This window comes from Salvelinus fontinalis, chromosome 38 (genome assembly GCF_029448725.1).
Source record: "Salvelinus fontinalis isolate EN_2023a chromosome 38, ASM2944872v1, whole genome shotgun sequence".
Lineage (NCBI taxonomy): Eukaryota > Metazoa > Chordata > Actinopteri > Salmoniformes > Salmonidae > Salvelinus > Salvelinus fontinalis.
In genome coordinates this window covers 10052076-10061183 of record NC_074702.1, presented here as the reverse complement: position 1 = coordinate 10061183, position 9108 = coordinate 10052076, and positions in this window count along the sequence as shown.

Here is a 9108-nt window from a genome sequence, read left to right as displayed (position 1 = left end):
AGCCACCAAGTCACAGAAGCAGAGCTCAGGAGAGCAGCAATATGACATATCCCCATACAAGTCATGTAATTACACAGGATATTTGTTTCAATGTTTGTCACTGTGTGTTGACGTATATAGATTTAACAGTAATGTTAATATAATGTCTATGACATAAATATGAATAGATCACGTTAATATTGTAATTCGTATGATAAAGGAGAGGATTTATGATGATCTCAGCTAAATGAGGAAGTACACATCATATTGCTGTATCATTATGCTATAGTGGATAGCTAGATATCAAAAATGATGATCTAATTTGTGTTTAAATGGAAAAGGGCTTGATGTGCTAGAACTTTTCCAGTGCTGCAGCAGCTCATAATCGTAATCTAAAGCGCCGTTTATGACTGTTGCACACCCAGCGAATGCTGACTGGAGCGTTTTCACACACAAACACTCTGTCTTGATTTGTTTTCATGACATGAAATGAGAAATGCTGTTGATTGTGTTGGAAACGGAGAGAGAAACTGCCTCATTTTAGCATAGGAGCCAAGTATGAAAACATGTTTTGTTGTTTTCAGCCTTTCATGGGAAGAGAAAATGTATTCAGAAAATGTAACAGACCCTCACTAAGGTGAGATAAGGAACCAGCAGTCTGTTATTGGTGAGAGGTTAGTATGTCTTGGGGATATGATCTTTGTGCATAACTAAGGCTTGAATGCAGAATAAAGATGTTTATTAAAACATCATGGTGGCCAAAAAATCAGAGTGCAAGAAATTGCATATGTGACAGCACCTTTTGAGTATCTGTCTGGACATCCCTGGAATTCTCAGCTATGTTTCATCCATAAACACTAGAAATACCTGACCCTCGGAGATAATGTGCCTGTTCAGCGCTGGGCCTGAACCTGCTGACATTACAGGTGGAGGGCGGGGGGAGCTGCCCCTGGGTTTGGGGTTTAGCACTGGGGACAGATATATAAGATAGTATTCACCCTGGGTAAATAGAGAAGAGGTAGCCTCTACTTAGGTGACGTGATGTTATCTTTGTTAAGGACGTAAGTGCATCATTGTCGCCATCTTTGCTGTCATTGCATTGAAGAAATTGACATGATTATGTATTATCCCATATGCCGTACTGTAGAGCCAGTGTATCACATCTAGAATATTGCTGTAGTGATTTTACAACCGAGAATGTTTAAAAAAACGTTTTTATTTAATTATCTTGGGTTCCCTTATGAATTCCTGACTTTAAATGGCGTTAATGAGTGTCATGATGATAAATGAATGTCACTAAGATAAATTAGTTTACCCACAAAATTAGAATGATATCATTAATCAATCAATCACAGAGTGAAATAGAACACATTATTAGATCAGATTTTGAATTAGAACAGGATTCTGCCAATGAGTTGAATAGTCTCTAATTAGAATTACATTCAGTCAAGTATAGACTGATGAATAAAGTATGAGTTCTTGGCCTGTTGGTGATGAGTTCATATGCTGTAATAATAACTACAGTATAGTCTGGGTAGGAACTCATATTTCTGTCAGCATACTGCCTGCAGTCCTTAGTATTTTTGGGTGACTACACACACCACACAGTGTTTCCTGATTCATCTGATTTCTCTGTTATGCAATATCTTATTATAATTGACCTATTTAACTAATGTTATACACATTTATCATCTGACATGCTTCCTTTTCTGCATTTACCTCTGTTTTCTCTCTGTCATGCTCTCCTTCCTTTTCTCCTGCTCTCTTTATCTCTCTTTCTCTCCCTCTTTCTCTCCCCCTCTCTTTCTCTCTCTCCCTCTTTCTTTCTTTTCTCTCTCTCTTTCTCTCCCCCTCTTTCTTTCTCTCTTTCTATTTCTCTCTCTCCCCCTCTTTCTTTCTCTCTCTCTATTTCTCTCTCTCCCCCTCTTTCTTTCTCTCTCTCTCTATTTCTCTCTCCCCCTCTTTCTTTCTTTCTCTCTCTATTTCTCTCTCCCCCCTCTTTCTTTTCTCTCTCTCTTTCTCTCCCCTTCTCTTTCTTTCTCTCTCTCTCTATTTCTCTCTCACCCTCTTTCTTTCTCTATTTCTCTCTCTCCCCCTCTCTCTCTTTCTCTCTCTCCTCTTGTCTTTGTCTTTCTCTATTCTCCCTGTCTCTCTCTATTCTCCCTGTCTCTCTCTACTCTCCCTGTCTCTCTCTATTCTCCCTGTCTCTCTCTATTCTCCCTGTCTCTCTCTTTGCTGAGGTGGCGGTACCTGCTATGACTTTGACAAAATAGTCTCCTCGTGTGTGTGTATTTGTATGTGTGTTCATATTCACCATCTGTCTGACTAGGAAGCTTGTGTGAGTAAAAAAAAACGGGGGAAAAATAGTGTTTAATGTGTTTTTCTCAGACTTGAGTGTATGTCTATGCCCTGTATGTGTGTGTATGTGTATTTGTGCTGCAGTGTGTGTGTGTATTTGTATGCGTGACTGCACTGTGTGTATGTGTTCTGCAGTGAACGAGCATCTGCCTCTCCAGCTCGTGTCACCATGCTTCTCTTTTTCGTCCTCCATCTCCTCTGCTCTTCTCTTTCCCCTTTCATCCCTCCCCCTTTTGTTCACCTTGTTTCTCCCTGTGTCTGTTTCTTCCCCCTCCCTCTGCCCTGCCCCTCTCTTCTGTCTCTCCTCCCTCTCTCTCTCTCTCTCTCTCTCTCTCTCTCTCTCTGTCTCTCATTGATAGCGGTGGATATGTGACTAGAATACTGAGCAGCTAATTATTATTCCACGAGTGATGCGCAGTGCTCCGTTTGAATGTCAATTCTCTCCCTCTCTCTGTTCCTCCTCTCTTTCTCACCCTTTCTCCATCCATTCGTTCTCCCTCCCCTGTTGCATGCTGTCCAGGCAATGGTTAACATGGGAACCACATATTGCAGTGAGAAAAGAGGGGAGGAAAGGAACATGGCAGGGGAACACACACATACCACTCAGAGGGTCAAATGCTGCTAACTCTGGCCAATCCTCACCTGCTGCAGCAGTGTGGAACTATGTGTGTGTTTAATTTGTCTCTGTATGACTGTGCATCTGTGCTCCATCCGCTCTAACCCTCGAGGAATGTACGAGTGTACATGTGTGTTGTACGTATTTGTTCGGTAAAAACAGTGTGTATAAATGTGTGAACGAGGGGGTGAGGTTTGGGCTAGAGATCAGAGAGAGAGCAGCTGTTGAATGCATATTGTTGTTCGAGGGAGAGATGTAGGGAGGGAGGGGGGAGTGAGAGATGGAGGGAGAGCTAGAGAGGACAGCTCGGAGTAGACATCAGAGAAAGGCAGGGGAGAAAGAGAGCATGAAATATTTTGTTCAGGTGTATTTGCAAAAAACACTTAAATACAGCAAACAGTATGTACTGTTCAGAGCTGGACTTATCAGACACTGATGCATGAACACACACACACACACACACACACACACACACACACACAGACACACAGACACACAGACACACAGACACACAGACACACAGACACACAAACTCACAATGAGGCACCCCAAGCACCTCTTCTAAGCAGCACAGGGGCCAGGACAGTGGGGGCGGTATAGTTATGGATGTGATTGAATGGGAGAGACAGAGGACTGAGAAGACTTCTTTCTGTAGGCCGTAGCTATGGGTCACCGACATGGAACATTGTGGCTCTGGGAATAGACACACACTGACAACTCCAAACATGAGTAATATGTGATACTGTGCTGTTTGCCCACTAACCTTTTCAAAGGTCAATCAACACTTGGCTAATATTTTACTAAATGCAAAGTGAAAATAAAAAGCAGAGATAAAAATCAAAGCATACATTTCAGTGCTGTCTTCTCCAGTATGAGCAACAGAGGGCAGGACACCTACACTATGAGAAACGGGTTAGCACAACATGATGGAATAATGACATAGACCATATGATTGGTCAACATGGAATGAAGATGACACCATTATAGCAAATATAAGAGAGGGGATAGGACATATTGACATGGAAATGAGAAAGCAGGACAGGACAACCTAATGAATGTACATGTAACAGCATATGTGGAGAATTGATAGCAAACATGGGAAAGGGGTTTGGACAAACGTGACACATGCAGTGCCAGAGACATGGGGACGAGGCAGGACAGATCATTATGGGAGAGGGGAGTGGACAACTGGACAAATAAGATGAGAGAGACATTCAGTCACTCTGGCAGAGCAACAGATGTCATACTGAAATAGGGCCTATGGTGAAAATGACTGAGACGGTGTGACAATTTGGATGCTAACATGTCTGGTGGGATTATCCTTTCTGGTGGGAATGTCTTGTCTGGTGGGATGGTGGCCGTCATGTTGTGGAGTGTTCCTCATGTGACTGTCTGTCTGGTGGGAGTGTCCTGTCTGTCTGGTGGGATGGTGGCTGTCATGTTGTGGAGTGTTCCTCATGTGACTGTCTGTCTGGTGGGAGTGTCCTGTCTGTCTGGTGGGAGTGTGGCTGTCATGTTGTGGAGTGTTCCTCATGTGACTGTCTGTCTGGTGGGAGTGTCCTGTCTGTCTGGTGGGAGTGTCCTGTCTGTCTGGTGGGATGGTGGCTGTCATGTTGTGGAGTGTTCCTCATGTGACTGTCTGTTTGGTGGGAGTGTCCTGTCTGTCTGGTGGGAGTGTCCTGTCTGTCTGGTGGGAGAGTCTGTCTGGTGGGACTGTCTTGTCTGGTGGGATTGTCCTGTCTGGTGGGACTGTCTGTCTGGTGGGACTGTCCTGTCTGGTGGGACTGTCTGTCTGATGGGATTGTCCTGTCTTGTGGGACTGTCCTGTCTGGTGGGAGAGTCTGTCTGGTGGGAGTGTCTGTCTGGTGGGACCTCCCTGTCTGGTGGGAGTGTCTGTCTGGTGGGATTGTTTTTCTGGTGGGATTTTTCCTGTCTGGTGGGAGTAACCTGTCTGGTGGGACTGACCTGTCTGGTGGGACTGTCTGTCTGGTGGGAGTGTCCTGTCTGTCTGGTGGGAGTGTCTGTCTGGTGGGAGTGTCCTGTCTGGTGGGAGAGTTTGTCTGGTGGGACTGTCTGTCTGGTGGGACTGTCTGTCTGGTGGGAGTGTCCTGTCTGTCTGGTGGGAGTGTCTGTCTGGTGGGAGTGTCCTGTCTGGTGGGAGAGTTTGTCTGGTGGGACTGTCTGTCTGGTGGGACTGTCTATCTGGTGGGATTGTTTTTCTGGTGGGATTTTTCCTGTCTGGTTGGACTGTCCTGTCTGGTGGGACTGACCTGTCTGGTGGGACTGTCTGTCTGGTGGAAGTGTCCTGTCTGTCTGGTGGGAGTGTCTGTCTGGTGGGACTGTCCTGTCTGGTGGGATTGTCCTTTCTGGTGGGATTGTCCTTTCTGGTGGGACTGTCCTGTCTGGTGGGACTGTCCTGTCTGGTGGGACGTTCCTGTCTGGTGGGACTTCCCTGTCTGGTGGGACTGTCTGTCTGGTGGGACTGTCTGTCTGGTGGGATTGTCCTGTCTGGTGGGAGTGTCCTGTTTGGTGGTACTGTCTGTCTGGTGGTACTGTCTGTCTGGTGGTACTGTCTGTCTGTTGGAAGTATCTGTCTGGTGGGAGTGTGGCTGTCATGTTGTGGAGTGTTCCTCATGTGACTGTCTGTCTGGTGGGACTGTCCTGTCTGGTGGGACTGTCCTGTCTTTTGGGAGTATCTGTCTGGTGGGAGTGTGGCTGTCATGTTGTGGAATGTTCCTCATGTGACTGTCTGTCTGGTGGGAGTGTGGCTGTCATGTTGTGGTGTGTTCCTCATGTGACTGTCTGTCTGGTGGGAGTGTGGCTGTCATGTTGTGGAGTGTTCCTCATGTGACTGTCTGTCTGGTGGGACTGTCCTGTCTGGTGGGACTGTCCTGTCTGTTGGGATTGTATTGTCTGGCGGGACTGTCATGTCTGGTGAGACTGTCTATCTGGTGGGACTGTCTGTCTGGTGGGAGTGTCTGTCTGTCTGGTGGGACTGTCTGTCTGGTGGGAGTGTACTGTCTGGTGGGAGTGTACTGTCTGGTGGGAGTGTGGCTGTCATGTTGTGGAGTGTTCCTCATTTGACTGTCTGTGTGGTGGGAGTGTGGCTGTCATGTTGTGGTGTGTTCCTCATGTGACTCTCTGTCTGGTGGGAGTGTGGCTGTCATGTTGTGGTGTGTTCCTCATGTGACTGTCTGTCTGGTGGGAGTGTGGCTGTCATGTTGTGGAGTGTTCCTCATGTGACTCTCTGTCTGGTGGGAGTCTGGCTGTCATGTTGTGGTGTGTTCCTCATGTGACTCTCTGTCTGGTGGGAGTGTGGCTGTCATGTTGTGGTGTGTTCCTCATGTGACTGTCTGTCTGGTGGGAGTGTGGCTGTCATGTTGTGGTGTGTTCCTCATGTGACTCTCTGTCTGGTGGGAGTGTGGCTGTCATGTTGTGGAGTGTTCCTCATGTGACTGTCTGTCTTTTGGGCTTCCCTGTCTGGTGGGATTGTCCTGTCTGGTTGGATGATTCTTTCTGGTGGGAGTGTCCTGTCTGGTGGGAGTGTGGCTGTCATGTTGTGGAGTATTCCTCATGTGACTGTCTACCTGGTGGGAGTGTGGCTGTCATGTTGTGGAGTGTTCCTCATGTGACTGTCTGTCTGGTGGGAGTGTGGCTGTCATGTTGTGGAGTATTCCTCATGTGACTGTCTGTCTGGTGGGATGGTGGCTGTCATGTTGTGGAGTAATCCTCATGTGACTGTCTGTCTGGTGGGAGTGTGGCTGTCATGTTGTGGAGTGTTCCTCATGTGACTGTCTGTCTGGTGGGATGGTGGCTGTCATGTTGTGGAGTGTTCCTCATGTGACTGTCTGTCTGGTGGGAGTGTGGCTGTCATGTTGTGGAGTATTCCTCATGTGACTGTCTGTCTGGTGGGAGTGTCCTGTCTGGTGGGATGGTGGCTGTCATGTTGTGGAGTGTTCCTCATGTGACTGTCTGTCTGGTAGGAGTGTGGCTGTCATGTTGTGGAGTGTTCCTCATGTGACTGTCTGTCTGGTGGGAGTGTGGCTGTCATGTTGTGGAGTATTCCTCATGTGACTGTCTGTCTGCTGGGATTGTCCTGTCTGGTGGGATGGTGGCTGTCATGTTGTGGAGTGTTCCTCATGTGACTGTCTGTCTGGTGGGAGTGTGGCTGTCATGTTGTGGAGTTTTCCTCGTGTGACTGTCTGTCTGGTGGGAGTGTGGCTGTCATTTCTCCTTCTCCCAAATCCAGTCAGATGATGTTCTGAAAGAGCTGCAAAATCTGGACCCCTACAAATCAGCCGGGCTAGACAATCTGGACCCTTTCTTTCTAAAATTATCTTCCGAAATTGTTGCAACCCCTATTACTAGCCTGTTCAACCTCTCTTTCGTGTCGTCTGAGATTCACAGAGATTGGAAAGCAGCTGCGTTCACCCCCCTCTTCAAAGGGGGGGACATTCTTGACCCAAACTGCTACAGACCTATATCTATCCTACCCTGCCTTTCTAAGGTCTTCGAAAGCCAAGTCAACAAACAGATTACCGATCTTTTCGAATCCCACCGTACCTTCTCCGCTATGCAATCTGTTTTCAGAGCTGGTCATGGGTGCACCTCAGCTACGCTCAAGGTCCCAAACGATATCTTAACCGCCATCGATAAGAAACAATACTGTGCAGTTGTATTCATTGACCTGGCCAAGGCTTTCGACTCTGTCAATCATCACATCCTCATCGGCAGACTCGATAGCCTTGGTTTCTAAAATGATTGCCTCGCCTGGTTCACCAACTACTTCTCTGATAGAGTTCAGTGTGTCAAATCGGAGGGCCTGTTGTCCGGGCCTCTGGCAGTCTCTATGGGGATGCCACAGGGTTCAATTATTGGACCGACTCTCTTCTCTGTATACATCAATGATGTCGCTCTTGCTGCTGGTGAGTCTCTGATCCACCTCTACGCAGACGACACCATTCTGTATACTTCTGGCCCTTCTTTGGACACTGTGTTAACAACCCTTCAGGCGAGCTTCAATGCCATACAACTCTCCTTCCTTGGCCTCCAATTGCTCTTAAATACAAGTAAAACTAAATGCAGGCTCTTCAACCGATCACTGCCTGCACCTGCCCGCCTGTCCAACATCACTACTCTGGACAGCTCTGACTTAGAATATGTGGACAACTACAAATACCTAGGTGTCTGGTTAGACTGTAAACTCTCTTTCCAGACTCATATCAAACATATCCAATCCAAATGTTAAATCTAGAATTGGCTTCCTATATTGCAACAAAGCATCCTTCACTCATGCTACCAAACATACCCTTGTAAAACTGACCATCCTACCGATCCTCAACTTTGGCGATGTCATTTTAAAAATAGCCTCCAACACTCTACTCAACAAATTTGATGCAGTCTATCACAGTGCCATCTATTTTGTCACCAAAGCCCTACATACTACCCACCGCTGCGACCTGTATGCTCTCGTTGGCTGGCCCTCGCTTCATACTCGTCGCCAAACCCACTGGCTCCAAGTCATCTACAAGACCCTGCTAGGTAAAGTCCTCCCTTATCTCAGCTCGCTGGTCACCATAGCAGCACCCACCTGTAGCACGCGCTCCAGCAGGTATATCTCTCTGGTCACCCCCAAAACCAATTCTTCATTTGGCCGCCTCTCCTTCCAGTTCTCTGCTGCCGATGACTGGAACGAACTACAAAAATCTCTGAAACTGGAAACACTTATCTCCCTCACTAGCTTTAAGCACCAGCTGTCAGAGCAGCTCACAGATTACTGCACCTGTACATAGCCCATCTATAATTTAGCCCAAACAACTACCTCTCCCCCTACTGTATTTATTTATTTTGCTCCTTTGCACCCCATTATTTCTATCTCTACTTTGCACATTCTTCCACTGCAAATCAACCATTCCAGTGTTTTACTTGCTATATTGTATTTACTTTGCCACCATGGCCTTTTTTTTGCCTTTACCTCCCTTATCTCACCTCATTTGCTCACATTGTATATAGACTTATTTTTCTACTGTATTATTCACTGTATGTTTGTTTTACTCCATGTGTAACTCTGTGTTGTTGTATGTGTCGAGCTGCTTTGCTTTATCTTGGCCTGGTCGCAATTGTAAATGAGAACTTGTTCTCAGCTTGCCTACCTG